At 37.1% G+C, this 16,963-nt stretch overlaps 1 pseudogene; it reads left to right on the top strand.

Moving 5' to 3' along the window:
• Positions 1-462: 462 nt before the first annotated feature.
• Positions 463-14,784, top strand: LOC140803537 (probable U3 small nucleolar RNA-associated protein 11; annotated as a pseudogene).
• The last annotated feature ends 2,179 nt before the right edge of the window (positions 14,785-16,963 follow it).

Raw genomic sequence — 16,963 nt, forward strand, 5'->3', positions numbered from 1 at the left:
TAATATTCTTAGCATAAAAAGTAATATTTTTCATGGAAGATCCAAATAAGAGATCCATCTCATAGAATACGATTCGTGATATCGTCTCACATAAGTTTTTGCACTCAATCCGGAAGCCAATTTGCATGATTGAATTTTAGTTAATTTAGAATAATTTTTTTGCCACAACATAAAATACTTTTCATCAAATCAAGATTCTCTGCATTGGTGTCTCCTTTAAACCCTAAGCCTTCACCGCTTTCCACAGGCGAGTCTTCTGTGCTTAATAATTATTTTGAATTTGGTGTAAATACGAAAGAAATCCGTTGTTTTTTCTGTACCGATAATCTTCGTTGTTTCACGGTTAAATTATTTAAAATCTAGATTTTTGTTAGCCCTTTATGTTTTCTGTAGTGGTTTTTGCCTTTCTGAAGTGCGTAAATTGATTTTAAAGTTCTGTGAATTTTTTTTGCTAGCATAAAGATGTCGTCTTTAAGGAATTCTATTCCAAGAAAAGCTCACAAGGAACGCGCTCAGCCGTAAGTGTGATTATTTTTTGGGGCCATTAATTTCTTTATTTCCCGTTTTGAAATATTTTGACGTATATTTCCGGTTAACTCAATTGATGATTTGTTGTGTGTACCAGGAATTTGAGAAGGAAATTTGGGCTGCTCGAAATACATAAAGATTATGTTATTCGTGCATGAGCCTATCACCAGAAGGAGCAGACTTTACTGGTAATTTATACTACCCTTCGTCTTGTTGGTTTTGGTAGCTATTTATGAACTAAATTTTGCGAGTTCTTATTTTATGGTAAGTCGCTTCTGCGTGTTTATAACAGAAACTTAAGGAAAAAGCAGCATTGAGGAACCCAGATGAATTTTACTTCAAGATGATTAAAACAAAAACTGTTGGCGGAGTCCATAAACCTGAGTAAGCTGGAAAATTTTATTTTTATGAGGTTATCTGTTCTCTTTTGAGGATATTTATTTGAGTGTAATTTGAATTTTAGCTGTTGAATGTGGATTTTGTAAAGGATCCAGGCTAATAAGTACACTAACGAAGATCTGATGTTGATGAAGACCCAAGACATTGGATATATTTTACAGAAGCTGCAAACTGAAAAAAAAGGTTTTATTTTAGAGTTTCTGGTTTTTTGGGTCTCGGATTCTCGAGATAGTTGTCATGCAGGTTCTTTATTCTGAAATTTAACTTTTTGGATGCAGAAAATTGAAAGACTTAATGGTATGCTGCATTCTCTTGAAAATCAGTCATCATCCAAACATGTTTATTATGCCGACAACAGGTGAGTGATCAAGCCCTTTTTCTGCTGATTCTTGATAGTTTTCATACCCATTTTTTAGAGTAGTCAATTTCATGTTATAACAGTTATGTCACCACCAAAGTTTATTCTTTTCTCATTATTAGATATGGTCGCTTCTGATAGCTCAATTAATTTATTTCTTCAAAGTCATTTTATTCCCTTCTGCTTTAGAAAGAACGTCTAATATGTAATCTAGGCAATTAAGATAAAACTATCCGAAGGTCAATTTCAAAAGTTCAATGACCAAGGGGCAATGAGACTGTCTTCTCTGGAACTTCTGTTTGAATCACTTGAATTCCATGTTTACACTTGTGTGTCTTCAAATGAAAGATTTTTTTTCATCCAAGACTGTGATTTGGTGGTAATGTACTGGTCACACAAAGTATTAATGCATAAAATGGTGCAGGGCAAATATTGCTCAGTAGTATAGCATTTTTAGCTTAGTAGATATTTTTGTGTTTCATGAAGTATGTTGGCTGGCTGTTGCTTCTCTTTCTAGGGAGGAGGCAAGAGAATTCCGCCAAAAAGTTTCAGAACAAGGGAACCCATCAGCTTTTAAAGACTTTCATAAAGTTATTTTGAGGTACCGAAAGCTAATTTTTTTAGTCAATTGCCTCCTACGAAATTGGATTGCTAGGTTGATAACATGTTTCTACTTGCCTCCCCCCAATTAAGATCCCTACCGAGTACCGAATGATATCATTACCGTCAATCCATAAGCTATATTGCAAAAACGAAGTGGACTACAAATTTTCCTTGACAATCAGAAATAATTTGCTTTAGTCTGCTTGTCCTCACAGCTCTTTCATTTGTCTCTTCACCACCCATACTTTACCCCCTTTAAGTTATCAATACCTCACTTGTTGATTGAATATGGTGATATTTGGGGCCTTGTCATAATATCTTATTTTTCTTATTGAATTTAGTTTTCAGTTTCTACTTCTTTGGTATTCTCTGCTGTTGTTCGAGTTTTCTCTTCAAAAACTTTTTTGGATTTGTTGGTCACAAATATATACCAATTGGGAATATCAATCGCATGCTATGTGAGTTAATTATAATTTCATTTGTGCGTGCATGATAAATATTTATGGCCGTGTGTCATTTTTGTCTTGTCTGGACTTTCTACTGGGCTTCTATTTCTTCCCAGAGATCAATACTATCCCGTCATTGTGAGTGATGTATCTTTGTATAAATTTTATGGGAATTAGGGGATGATACTTTTCTCCATCATTTATCCTTGCCACTTGACGAACTTTGGTTCAAGAAATCGAATTGATGCACAAGTGCTAGAGCATTTAAACCCAACCGACGTTTCTTGTATCATGAACTACTATCTATCATATTCCCTAAAGGGTCTTGCTTGTTGGCAATCGTTGCTGCATTTTCCTAAAATTTAATCCTTTTTCTATGCTGTATCTTTCTACTTTGATTTTTGGTATTTAGTTTTATTCCAAATGACATTTATGTTTCTTGTAGAACATAACTTTATCGAATCAAATGGTTGGTTATATGTCCGCCGTGCACAAATCCTTTTCCTTTTGATGAGTTTTTCTTTGGTTGATTTCCAAATTTCTTTTCAGTCTCTCTTTGGCTTTAGGCCTTCATATTACTTTTGTTTCTATTCTACATCGAGGAAGTTAGACTAGAATTTGTGGTTGAGGAGTTTAGTTTAATCGTGTATAAAAACACTGTAAAGGCCCGTATTTCGTATTCATAATTTTGTGGAATTATTAAAAATTTTCTAAATGAATAAATAACTTGCCTCATTTATAAAATAAACATGTAAATAATTTAAACTTTAAAAATAACCGCGGAAGTCAACGTAATATTTCAAACAACAATTTAAAAATAATCCAACATATTAAAATCGAGTTTGAAAGATAACAGGTGCATAAACTAAAACATGAGGTAATCGGGTTTACTACTGCTGTCCCAAGATCGCTCACTGGTCTCCGCCCGTGGTCTCGGCCTCATCAATATCTACAACAATCAAGTCTAGTGAGTCTAAAGACTCAACTTGTATATATCGTGAATAACAAATAAATATGTCGTATAATCTCATGCAACTTAAAAATATCATATCATAAAGCGTGCGGTGATAAACGTATCATGAATAATTATAACTACGTGAATATCTGAAAATCATACGTAAAATCTTTGCTCAATAGAGCTCTGTCATATCATATCATAATTTTCTGGTAGAGATATGTTTCGAAGCTAGTGGCCCATAACATAACGTAAGCGCTGATCAGACTAAACCACAGTATACTGGGCGGTAGAGATCACCACAGCCCTTGGACTGGATAACCGTACCCATTCATAATTATAAACCGGTCGTAAGTCACCGGGTGGAGAGGTCCTCGGTTGCGCCTACCGACTTCCAAACCCATAAGCATAAGGTGGCCACAAGACATATAGCATATATCTCAAAAATAAACATTTTATATTTTTATGCACGTAATATAATTATAAACTTATTTTTACCGGATGGATTGGATCGCTCCCAGGCTTGCTGCGACTTAATTCTAATATGTGACACATGCAAATAATATTATCTTGAATTAAACTTGAAAATAGAACAAAAAACGAGACGATTAGGACCAACCACTTGATTTCCAATCATGGTATTGTATCAACCCGAACCAACATTAAACCGATGTTTAACCATGATTAAAAATACCTGAAACATACTGAAAAATATGCATAAGAACTGCAAAACACGAAAATAGGTGAAAGGAATCCAAAAACATAAAACACTCTTTCGAGAGTCACGAACGGCCAAAAACATGACCTTTAGAACTCATTAAGGTACTGTCCAGTCCAAGGCCATGGGCTAAAAGCCAACCAAGAACTCAAACAAGCACCAAAACCAAAGCTCAAAGCTGCTGGAAAAGTGCAGCAGTAGCAGTTTACTTGTTTGTGGTGAAAATCCTGAAATAAATGACTATGGGCTTGAACCACCGCCCAAGGACTCTTACCAACATCCTAAGGCATGGCATGGACCATGTCTAAGAGCTAAAAGCCAGGCACAAACCGAGCTAACACCTAGGACAATCACAGCTCAAAACCGAGGGAGCCAATTTCTGTATAGTGTGATGTATTGCATTGTTTTGTTGTCTTGTATCGTTCCAATGGCCATTTGAGCGACCATGACTCGATTTAGACATGATAGAGAGTTGTATGAACCATGGCCACATGCTAGGAGCCAACCACAATTCATCCAACACACAAAAACCGAAATCACACTCACACAGAATCTGAAAAGGGAAAACCGAATGACTCTTGCATTGTTGATTTAAAAATATGATGGCTCCTTGCACCAAGCTTGTAAATACCGATTTGGTCACACCCTAGACATGCTAAGGGAGGGTCCTAACCATGGCTACAGTCCCTAGGACAGCCAAGGTTCGAACACTCCACTTAAACAACTCAATGACAGAAACCGTGTCTCATTCTGCACTCAAATAAAAAGTTGTTGTCATTTCTGCATTTGTGTGTGTATGGATGGAAACCAATGACCCATTAACTTCCTAAGACACTCTAAATCACGCCTAGAAGCAGCCCTGTGTGCCTGGGCCTAAGCAACCACATAGATTCATCAAAACAACTCACCCGTAAGGCAGAACACCAAGGGTCGAGAAGGCTGTGTTAAATTTTCAGAAAGTTTGCTGTCAAATTTCGAATTGCTGCTTATATCATGAATATATAATGGTTTCAAATATCTAATATGGCTTGATTGAAGAGCAAATAAATAATATATACATGCCTGGAATTTTTTTTGAAGAAAACAAATCAAAACGACTAATACGAGCGGCGGAACGGAGTTGAGTTTTCTTCCTTGTGTTACTGCTGCTGTGCACGATTCCTAGCTGCTGTTTTGCTGATATATTTTGAAGGTAAGGGGGTATAGGAAGTGTAGATGATGAAGGTGAATGATAAATGAGATGTTAAAGGTGCTATAATATGCATTTAGTTTGGGAGTTTCAAGTCAAGAAGTGGAATGGATTTTGAAATGCTTTTGATTCCCCTTGCTGCTGATTACTTGTTCTTATTCTTGTTGTTATTCACGTCTATTTGCTAGCATAAAGGGGTTGAAGAGCTTCAAAGAGAATTATGATGCATGTATTACCCCTAAGTATGGAGTTTAAAAGTGGGAAATGAATGTACTATAAAAAAAACATTTAGTGGTAAATTTGAATGGGTTTGAATTGCTTCTCCTTCACTCCTTATTGCCGTTGGTTTTTTTCATTTCTTTGCTGCATGGTCTCATTCATTTGCTAGGTAATTAGTTGGGGAGAAATGAGGTGCTTTATTGCATTTAAATTTCCTACTAATTAGATAATTAGAATAGGACATGAATACACCATGAAGTGTAATTAGAGATAGTTTGAATGGAGAGTTATCAACCTTTGAAATATTTTAAATGTTGGTCATTATTATTAATTTGCCTTGTATATTTTTATTTAAACCTTGCATTTTAATTGTCTAAGATTTAAACCTTCATTATATTTATTTTAATACATTAACAAATTAATTTAGTTTAGCATCTTGCTTAGAACTTTTGCATGGCATGCATGACCTCAATTTAAATGTTTAAATGCTATGTTTAATTTCTTGAATATATTTACCCTACATTAGTTCATCCCCAATTGTTTACACATTTTACTTAAACTTTAATTAAATATTGAACCTAATAGAATTTATTTACTAATTTGACTCCCATTAATTTAATAAATCCTAAAACATTCTTTTTCTTCAAATTAAACTATTTCTTGACTTAAATTAAATTTAGGAATATTTGTCTTATTATTAATATTATCTTAAATCTCCAAACTCCGGTCCGGCCTCGTGTATTTATTCTGAAAAGGTGAAACTAAACATCTACTTTTTAAAATAAATAAAACACTTCGTATTTTCATAAAAATTCATTTTTAATTTAAATAATATAAATTATGCATGACTTATACGTAATCTGATTTTGGGGTTCTACAACTCTACCCCCCTTAAAGGAATTTCGTCCCCGAAATTAAAACTTACCGAATAACTCGGGATAACGACTTCTCATTTCTGGCTCAGGTTCCCACGTAGCTTCTTCCTTCGAATGATTGAGTCATTTGACTTTCACTAGCTTAACCATTTTGTTCCGAAGCTTTTTCTCCTGCCTGTCTAAAATTTGCACTGGTCTTTCCTCATAAGACAAGTTCGGAGTGAGCTGCAACGGCTCAAAATTCAAGACATGCGATGGATTCGCCATATACTTTCTCAACATAGAGACGTGGAACAAGTTGTGTACTTCGGCCAGATTCGGCGGAAGAGCAACACGATATGCTAATGTCCCAACTCTGTCAAGGATCTCAAATGGTCTAATGAATCTCGGACTGAACTTTCCTTTCTTTCCGAACCGCATGACGCCTTTTATCGGTGCTATCTTCACGAAAACATGGTCACCAACAGCAAATTTGTATCTCTCCTCTTCTGATCCGCATAACTCTTCTGTCTGCTCTGAGCAGTCTTCATCCTGTCACGGATCTTGACTACTAAATCGGCGGCCTGCTGCACAATCTCCGGACCCAACTTTGATCTCTCCCCTACTTCATCCCAATGAATAGGATATCTATACTTACGACCGTACAGTGCTTCGTATGGATCCATCCCTATAGACGACTGAAAACTGTTGTTATAGGTAAACTCCACCAATGGCAACTTTGATTCCCAACTCCCGGAGAAATCAAGAACACATGCACGGAGAAGATCCTCCAAAATCTGGATGACTCTCTCGGACTGACCATCTGTCTGTGGGTGAAAAGCCGTGCTAAACAACAACTTCGTACTCATAGCTGAATGCAAACTCTTCCAAAATGATGAAGTAAATCTAGGATCTCAGTCAGACACTATAGAAACGGGAATACCATGACATCTAACGATCTCCAGGATATATAACTCTGCATACTGGATCATGGAGAAATTCGTCTTAATAGGCAAGAAACGGGCTGATTTCGTAAGACGATCAACAATCACCCATATATCATTCGACCCTCTGACTGACTTCGGCAAGCCGAAAATGAAGTCCATCGTAACATTCTCCCACTTCCATTCGGGAATAGGAAGAGGCTTAAGAATTACTGCTGGTCTCTGATGCTCCGCTTTCACTAGTTGACATGTCAGACACTCGGATACAAAACGTCTGATATCCCTCTTCATTCCGGGCCACCAATATAATAACTGCAGATCTTTGTACATCTTCGTTCTCCCTGGATGAATAGAGTACGATGACATATGGGCCTCAGATAAAATATCCTCTCGAATCGAATCGCCGCTAGGAACCCACATTCTGTTTCGATATCTCACAATGTCGTCTCTAACTGTGTACGTGATACAGCCCTTGGCTTCATCTCTCCGCCTCCACTTAGCCAACTATTCATCTGCTTACTGTCCACTGCGAATACGGTCTAGTAGAGAAGACTGAATCGTCAAAGTAGATAACTGAGGAATTCTACCTCGAAGATATGTCTCTAGATCAAACCTCTGCATCTCATACTGAAGAGGTCTCGGAATCCTCAAATGAGCCATCACTGCAACTTTCCTGCTCAACGCATCCGCAACTACATTATCTTTGCCAAGATGATAGCTAAAGTCATAGTCATAGTCCTTCACTAGCTCTAACCAACGTCTCTGCCGCATATTCAACTCTTTCTGTGTAAAGAAGTATTTGAGACTTTTGTGGTCGGTAAAGATCTGGCACTTCTCTCCGTACAAATAATGCCTCCAAATCATCAATGCAAATACTACGGCTGCCAACTCTTGATCATGGGTAGGATAATTCTTCTCATGAATCTTCAACTGACGAGAAGCATATGCTATCACCTTTCCATTCTGCATCAATAATGCGCCTAAACCGAGTTTCGAAGCATCAGTATACAAAACAAAATCTCCGGGTCCTGAAGGCTTGGCCAATACTGGCGCTGAAATAAGATCTTGCTTCAAAGTATCGAAGCTCTTCTGGCACTCCTCGCTCCACACACACTTAGCATTCTTCTTTGTCAACGACGTGAGTGGAACTGCGATAGAGGAGAATCCCTGAATAAACTTCCGATAGTACCCTGCTAACCCAAGGAAACTACGGATCTCTGATGCATTTTGCGGCACAACCCAATCTCTGACTGCTGCAACTTTTGTTGGGTCTACCTCAGTACCACTGCTAGAAACAACGTGGCCTAAGAATGCCACCTTCTCTAACCAGAACTCGCACTTGCTAAACTTCGCGAATAACTTGTGCTTTTGTAGGGTCTGCAATACTGTGGTCAGATGTCTGCTGTGATCCTATTCATTCTTTGAGTAGATGAGAATATCGTCTATGAATACTATAACAAACTGATCAAGATACGGCTGAAATACGTGATTCATGAGATCCATGAAGATCGCTGGCGCATTCGTCAAACCGAACAGCATCACAAGGAACTCGAAGTGACCATAAAGAGTCCTAAAAGCAGTCTTGAGAACATCGGCATCTCTCACCCGCAACTGATGATAGCCGGAACGCAAATCTATCTTGGAGAATACTGAGGCTCCTTGCAACTGATCAAATATATCTTCAATCCTAGGGAGTGGTACTTGTTCTTCACTGTAACTCTGTTCAACTCCCGATAATCAATGCAAAGCCTCATCGACCCATCATTCTTCTTCACAAATAAGACTGGCGCACCCCATGGAGAAAAACTCGGGCGAATGAACTCCTTGTCAAGAAGTTCCTGAATCTGCTTCTTGAGTTCTGCCATCTCTGTCGGTGCTAATCGATACGGTGCCTTTGAGATCGGTGCGGTACCCGGCATAAGCTCAATAGAAAATTCCACCTCTCGCATAGGTGGTAAACCGGTGACGTCGTCAGGAAAAACGTCTAGAAAGTCCTTGACGATAGGAACATCGGATGTTGACTATTTGGGCGTCTCGGGAACGGATACAAGAGTAGCTAAAAAAGCTTGGCACCCTCTATTAATGAGCTTCCTAGCCTGGACACAGGATATCATGCGCTGTAAATTAAAATACATGTCTAGTTCGAATAAATATTGCTCCATTCCAGGTGGTCGGACTAGAACAAATCTCCGCTGGAAGTCAATTAGAACTATGTTCCCCATTAGCCAATCCATACCCAGAATGATATCAAACTTTGGCATCGGCAACACGATAAGATCCGCATAAACAAGATTACCATGAAGTTCGAGGTCTATGTCTCGGATCACATTAGTCGCCGTCATCTCCTCTCCGAAAGGTAGAACTACGGAATATGCTATATCTAGCCCAATGGTCTTGATATTGAGGAAATTTGCAGAAACCTCAGAAATGAATGAATGAGTAGCCCCCGAATCTATCAAGGCATTCGTAGCGGAACCGGCTATAAAAATTCTCCCTGAAAGATTGGAATATCATGCTAAACCCGATAGTTTTACAAGAACTTCACAAATTCTAATTTCAAAATCTTAACCCAAAACACTAAATTTCAAATACAATTTAAAGATTTAAGGTACCTGTCAAGAGCATCGTCTCCGGGTTAGTCTCCGCGGCATGAAGAGCAAAAACTCTGCCTTGGGTAGGCAGATCCTTCTGAGTACAATTCTTCAAAATATGGTCAGTACTACCACACTTGTAACACTTTCTCTAACCATACATACAATTCCCCGCATGATGGCGTGAGCACCTGGCACAAACTGGATACTCCACTGTCCTCGGGACTGCCCGTCCCTGCTGCTGCTGATGCTACCCTCTGTTCCTGGGTGGGCCATGGAATTTCCTCTTATTCTGTTGCTGCTGCGGTGGAGGGCGGTGTGGTGCCTGAAATGGTCGCTTACCATTGCGATCCCTCTCAATGTCCTGCTGGTCCTGCTCTGCAGTTAGAGCTCTGGAAACTGCGACATCATAGGTAGTAGGGCCAGCCACCGTAACATCATGGCGTAAGATCGGTCGTAGACCATTCAGAAACTGCCTCATCTTGGCTCCCGCATCATTTGCAATCAGGGGTACAAAATGACAACCCCTCTCGAACTTACGGACGAACTCCGTAACAGTCATGTCTCCCTGCCTCAGGGTCATGAACTCTGTGGTCAACCTGGAACGCACTTCCTCAGTAAAATATTTAGAGTAGAATACCTCTGTGAAGCGCTCCCAGCTCAAAGTAGTCAAATCCAAAGCTACTGATGCTCCTTCCCACCATAGGCGAGCGTCCCCTCCGAACAGATAGGCCGCACATCGAACCCTATCTCCATCTTCAAGCCCCATGAACTCAAAGATAACCTCGAGGGACTTAATCCAGTCCTCGACCGCCATGGGATCTGTCGTCCCTGTGAACTCCTTCGATCTCATCTTCACGAACCGCTCATAGACTGCCTCCGGTCCCGCCGGTCTGGCTACAGCAGCTTGGTTCCCCGCGAACTGTCCGAAGAACTGAGTCATCCCTGCTAACATCTGGGCGTTCATGTCCGGTGGGGTGGTGGTGGTACGTTCCTCTCCTGTCTCTGATCCTCATCGTCCTCATGACGGCGCCTACCCCCACCCCTCGGGCGTCCAACAAGGCGTCTAGGAGGCATACTGTTCCATACATAACCCATACTTAACCAATATGCATAATTCCATAATTTATTTTTAAATATATGTAATTACTGAATAATTAAAATTTGAACGTAGAATATTTCATGAAATCATGTTGTTAAAATAATTCATAGTTTAAGTAAAATGCTGAAATGTAAAACTTACAGACCGAAGACGTGACTTCATGAGCTTCTCGAGATCAGTAGTAGTACAACCCTTTACAAGAACATTGGCTCTGATACCAATTGTAAAGGCCCGTTTTTCGTATTCATAATTTTGCGGAATTATTAAAATTTTTCTAAATAAATAAATAACTCGCCATATTTATAAAATAAACATGTAATAATTTACACTTTAAAAATAACAGCGGAAGTCAACGTAATATTTCAAACAACAATTTAAAAATAATCCAACATATTAAAATCGAGTTTGAAAGATAATAGGTGCATAAACTAAAACATGGTGTCCTCGGGGTTACTACTGCTGTCCCAAGATCGCTCACTGGTCTCCGCCCGCGGTCTCGACCTCATCAATATCTACAACAATCAAGTCTAGTGAGTCTAAAGACTCAAACATGTATATATCGTCAATAACAAATAAATATATCGTAAAATCGCATGCAACTTAAAAATATCATATCATAAAGCGTGCGGTGATAAACGTATCATGAATAATTATAACTACGTGCATATCTGAAAATCATACGTAAAATATTTTCTCAATGGAGCTCTGTCATATCATATCATAATTTTCTGGTAGAGATAATGTTTCTAAGCTAGTGGCCCATAACATAACGTAAGAGCCTGATCAGACTAAACCACAGTATACTGGGCGGTAGAGATCACCACAGCCCTTGGACTGGATATCCGTACCCATACATAATCGTAAACCGGTCGTAAGTCACCGGGTGGAGAGGTCCTCGGTTGCGCCTACCGACTTCCAAACCCATAAGCATAAGGTGGAAACAAGACATATATCATATATCTCAAAAATAAACATTTTATATTTTTATGCACGTAATATAATTATAAAATTATTTTTACCGGATGAATTGGATCGCTCCCAGGCTTGCTGCGACTTAATTCTAATATGTGACACATGAAAATAATATTATCTTGAATTAAACTTGACAATAGAACCAAAAACGAGACGATTATGACCAACCACTTGATTTTCAATCATGGTATTGTATCAACCCGAACCAACATTAAATCGACGTTTAACCATGATTAAAAATACCCAAACATACTGAAAAATATGCATAAGAACTGAAAAACACGAAAATAGGTGAAAGGAATCCAAAAACATAAAACACCCTTTCGAGAGTCATTTTGGCACCTTTCACCATAAATTCTCGTATGACCTCTAAACTCGACCAAATCACAAACGGCCAAAACCTTGACCTTCCTAACTCATTAAGGTACTGTCCAGTCCAAGGACATGGGCTAAAAGCCAACCAAGAACTCAAACAAGCACCAAAACCGAAGCTCAAAGCTGCTGGAAAAGTGCAGCAGTAGCAGTTTATTTGTTTGTGGTGAAAATCCTGAAATAAATGACTATGGGCTTGAACCACCGCCCAAGGACTCTTACCAACATCCTAAGGCATGGCTTGGACCATGGCTAAGGGCTAAAAGCTAGGCACAAACCGAGGAAACACCTATGACAATCACAGCTCAAAACCGAGAGAGCCAATTTCTGTATAGTGTGATGTATTGCATTGTTTTGTTGTCTTGTATCGTTCCAATGGCCATTTGAGCGACCATGACTCCATTTAGACATGATTGAGAGTTTTATGAACCATGACCACAGGCTAGGAGCCAACCACAATTCATCCAACACACAAAAACCCAAATCACACTCACACAGAATCTGAAAAGGGAAAAACCGAATGACTCTTGCATTGTTGATGTAAAAATCTGATGGCTCCTTGAACCAAGCTTGTAAATACCGATTTGGTCACACCCTAGACATGTTAAGGGAGGGTTATAACCATGGCTACAGTCCCTAGGACATCCGAGGTTCGAACACTCCACTTAAACAACTCAATGGCAGAAACCGTGTCTCATTCTGCACTCAAATAAAAAGTTGCAGTCATTTCTGCATTTGTGTGTGTATGGATGGAAACCAATGACCCAATAACTTCCCAAGACACTCTAAATCACGCCTAGAAGCAGCCCTGTGTGCCTGGACCGAAGAAACCACCTAGATTCATCAAAACAACTCGCCCGTAAGGCAGAACACCAAGGGCCGAGAAGGCTGTGTTAAATTTTCAGAATGTTTGCTGTCAAATTTCGAATTGCTGCTTATATCATGAATATATAGTGGTTTCAAATATCTAATATGACTTTATTGAAGAGCAAATAAATAATATATACATGCCTGGAATTTTTTTTGAAGAAAACAAATCAAAACGACTAATACGAGCGGCGGAACGGAGTTGAGTTTTCTTCCTTGTGTTACTGCTGCTGTGCACGATTCCTAGCTGATGTTTTGCTGATGTAGTTTGAAGGTAAGGGGGTATAGGAAGTGTAGATGATGAAGGTGAATGATAAATGAGATGTTAAAGGTGCTATAATATGCATTTAGTTTGGGAGTTACAAATCAAGAAGTGGAATGGATTTTGAAATGCTTTTGATTCCCCTTGCTGCCGATTATTTGTTCTTATTCTTGTTGTTATTCACGTTTATTTGCTAGCATAAAGGGGTTGAAGAGCTTCAAAGAGAATTATGATGCATGTATTACCCCTAATTATGGAGTTTAAGAGTGGGAAATGAATGCACTATAAAAAAACATTTAGTGGTAAATTTGAATGGGTTTGAATTGCTTCTTCTTCACTCCTTATTGCCGTTGGTTTTTCTCATTTCTTTGCTGCATGGTCTCATTCATTTGCTAGGTAATTAGTTGGGGAGAAATGAGGTGCTTTATTGCATTTAAATTTCCTACTAATTAGAGAATTAGAATAGGACATGAATACACCATGAAGTGTAATTAGAGATAGTTTGAATGGAGAGTTATCAACCTCTGAAATATTTTAAATTTTGGTCATTATTATTAATTTGCATTGTATATTTTTATTTAAACCTTGTATTTTAATTGTTTAAGATTTTAAACCTTCATTATATTTATTTTAATGCATTAAAAAATTAATTTAGTTTAGCATCTTGCTTAGAACTTTTGCATGGCATACATGACCTCAATTTAAATGTTTAAATGCTATGTTTAATTTCTTGAATATATTTACCCTATATTAGTTCATCCCCAATTGTTTACACATTTTACTTAAACTTTAATTAAATATTGAACCTAATAAAATTTATTTACTAATTTGACTCCCATTAATTTAATAAATCCTAAAACATTTTTTTTCTTCAAATTAAATTATTTCTTGACTTAAATTAAATTTAGGAATATTTGTCATATTATTAATCTTATCTCAAATCTCCAAACTCCGGTCTGACCTCGCGTATTTATCCTGAAAAGGTAAAACTAAACATCTACTTTTTAAAATAAATAAAACACCTCATATTTTCATAAAAATTCATTTTTAATTTAAATAATATAAATTATGCATGGCTTATACGTAATCTGATTTTTGGGTTCTACAAACACGGTCAACATGCAGGAAGACAGATTCTTCATATCGAGAGCTAGAGGTTAGAAAAAAACGATTAAAAGATCTAGAGAAAATATACACGGATATGTCTATGCAGAAAGAGTTACAGGTTTCAATATTTCAGAGAGTACGTTATACGCTTCATTTTTTCCTTATTTCGCTGTAGGGTAATCATTTTAATGCGTCATTGGTGCAGAAAAGGGGTAAGAAACGCAAACTGCATGAAGATGGAATGGTGAGTCCTACTTCAAGACCCGAGTATAAATGGCGACAGGAAAGGAAACGTTGAATAAAATATTTATATAACGAAGATTTCTTGAATGAGAACCTGAGGAGGGGACGTGCAACAATATCCTGTAGTCATCTGGGAAGCACAATTTTTGTAACTGTGTGGAAACTGCGTGATTTTTTAATCGGAACAACCGTAAACGTTGAAACATAATTTTTCTGTGACTGATGTTGGAAACAAAGGTATACTTCAATGTTTTCATAACCGGATCACCTTCATAACCGGACCGGTGATCGAATCGAAAAACACATGTTGAATTTATGGTGTGACTGAAAATTGTTATATTATATAAAATAATAATATAATATTATAAATAATGAAAAAGATATAGTTACCGATATAATGATATTTCATGCTTTTAAGTTCCCAAAAATACTATGCCATTAGAGCAGTCAGATCCATCAAATTTCACTGCGAAAAACTACAATAATGTGTGAAAAGTTTATAGCTTATATTTTCATTGTCGAAATTATTTTCCATAAAAATATAATAGAAAAAAGTGGGAAAATAGAGTGTTGTTTTGAATGTTTTTTATATATATATAATATATATTTAGAAAACTAACATTTAAAAATATGTTCTATTTAGATATATGTGTAATAAAAGAGTTACTTTGTAGAGAGTTCAAACAAGTTTTATGGTTTATGCATAAGTTTTTAGGTTTGCTACCTTTTGCTATGACAAGCGAGCAAACTTGGGCCGCCACACATCGATTTGGTATTTAAAGAATTCGGTGGTGAACCCAAGTTGGTGATTTATTGTTAAATTTGATCGTGAATTATTTAGTTCTGGCCATATTGATAAGTTGTTTTTGATACTGGGTGAGAAAATTGAAGATAAGGCATTTCTAGATTTGATAAAAAGGTTGTTTGAATGTAAGATAGTCAACATTGAATTGGGTGGGGTTTGTTTAGGCAGGGGTCTGCCTCAAGAATCTGCCTTGAGTTCGATGCTAATCAATGTTTACTTTAATGGGTTTGATAAGGAAGTTCAAGAATTATTATTAAACACGAATAAAGAGATTCCTATGTTCGTGGAAAATGATCTTGTATCGGCTGAAAGAGAATCAGACCATGTTTTTTTATAAGCCATTGAAGATTTTTGTTGTCCGATTATTGGATGAGATATTGATTGTTACTTCAGGAACAAAGATTGGTGGCTTTAGAATTGAAGAATAGAGTAGTGAAGTTATTAGAACGTCATTTGGATTTGAGAGTGGATAAACTTACAACTGTCATTCATAGCGCGGTTCACTACAAAAAAACGAAAGGCGTAGCGACGGTTTTAATAAAACCGTCGCTATTATAGCGACGGTTTATATTAAAACCGACGGTTTATATTAAAACCGTTGCCTATTAAATTTAGCGACAATTTACTAACACCCGTCGCTATAATAGCGATAGGTTTATTAAAACCATCGCTATATTAGCGACGGGTTTTCATCAACCGTCACTAATATTGCACAAATTGTCGCCCATGTGCGATGGTCTTGTATTCTACCGTCGCTATGTTAGCGACCGTTTTCAATCAACCGTCGCTTAATTTTAAAGACGACGGGTTTTATCAAAACAGTCGCTATAGAGCGACGGTTTATTTAGCGACGGGAGTTGAAAAACCTTCGCTTCTAGAATGCGACGCAGCCTCCGCTGACGGATCACGAAACCGTCGTTAAAACCGTCGCCTTACCCTTTTCATTGTCTAAATAATAATTCCAAACTATAACAAAAGAATCATTAATATTTTCAATATCAATCTTCATAGTTTAATCTAAAAATTAATGAAACTCTAATAAAATAATTGCATGCACAATGATATTTGTATTATTAAACATTAAGAGACCTGAAGTAATTAAATTTAATGTCATTATCTAATTTTTATGTAACAAAAATCAGCTCAAACAAATGATAAAATATTTTATTTTGTTTAATAAAAAATATCGCCAAACCCTATTTTTATAAAATTTGTGGTTCGTCTATAATTATCATATGCTAATTAATATTTCTTTATGTTTATAAACCAAATTAATCTTTTAAAATATGATATCATCTCTAACAATTTCATAAATTTGAAATAATAAAATACTATCATATTTAAGTATTTATTCTAGTTAATTATAAGAAAATCATATAAAAATTATTTCTAAATTTTTTAATATAATATCAAGATTTTGTTTTTTTTA

This window comes from Primulina eburnea, chromosome 10 (assembly GCF_022965805.1).
Source record: "Primulina eburnea isolate SZY01 chromosome 10, ASM2296580v1, whole genome shotgun sequence".
Taxonomy (NCBI): Eukaryota; Viridiplantae; Streptophyta; class Magnoliopsida; order Lamiales; family Gesneriaceae; genus Primulina; species Primulina eburnea.